Source organism: Primulina tabacum, unplaced genomic scaffold, assembly GCF_025594145.1.
Source record: "Primulina tabacum isolate GXHZ01 unplaced genomic scaffold, ASM2559414v2 Contig1216, whole genome shotgun sequence".
NCBI classification, from domain to species: Eukaryota; Viridiplantae; Streptophyta; class Magnoliopsida; order Lamiales; family Gesneriaceae; genus Primulina; species Primulina tabacum.
Genome location: NW_027460156.1, coordinates 1,358 through 2,500, shown reverse-complemented (window position 1 = coordinate 2,500; position 1,143 = coordinate 1,358).

Below are 1,143 nucleotides of genomic sequence, written 5' to 3'. Positions count from 1 at the left end.
CTATTAAAATTTATTTTGAAATTCAAATAACTTAAATGCAATAATATTCAAAATTGTCTTGGATTGACACTACATACCTAATCCACAGAGATACAAAAAGTAGAAATGGAATAGGAAGAATTCAAAAAAATACGGATTTTTTAATCAATAAACTAACGTTTTGTCGTTCTAGACCACCACCATCGGATTCGACGGAAGGAATGATAAATAGATACGAATCGAGCAAGAAGGGGGGAAAACTAGTAAAGAAAAATTATACAAAGTTATATATAAGTCGCTACCCCCCCTTGGTATTTCTTTAAATTTAAAAGAATTTTGTTTAATTAGACGGAAGTTATTTAAAAACTTCTGCTTTCTTTAAAAGATTCTGAACAGTTCCTGTAGGTTGAGCACCCCTTTCAAGGAAGTATAGAATAGCAGGAACATTTAAATAAGTTTGATTCTTCATTGGATCATAAAACCCCACTTTTCTAAGATCTTTTCCTTCTCTTCGGGATCGAACATCAATTGCAACGATTCGATAGACGGCTCATTGGGATAGATGTAGATGAACAATACCCCCCCTAGAACCGTATAGGAAGTTTTATCCTCGTACGGCTCGAGAAAAAATGATTTGATTCGAATGAACCTAGAAAATCAATTAGACTTTAATTTCATTCGTTTTTTGTCCTTCCTGAAAATTTAAAAGAAACCATTCGTACTCATAACTCAAGTTGAATAACTCTCAAATAGCTCAAAAGTAAATTCTTCTCTTTAGTCAATTTCATTTATTGAGTTGTCTTTACCCGCTTTTTTGTCTCGTTTAAAATTAGATTTGGATGATCCAGTTATTGAGACTATCGAGACAATTAAAATGGGTTTACTTGTTCTTGGATCCTTTAATCTTTATTTTAAATCATTGGGTTTAGACATTCCTTCGGTGCTTCTTAATACTTTCAAAATGGCAGCAACATACCTTTTCATTTGAATTGGAAATATTTGAAATTTGATTTCTTTCTATCAAAGAATCCGATGGACAGTTGATTCCCGCGTAATACACTTTGAATCGAAAAAGTTTGATCAATTACAACAAGTTTCCAATTTAAAAACAAAACTTGTTGAAATTGGATTGGATCCTTTTGATTTCTATTATTATTATATATA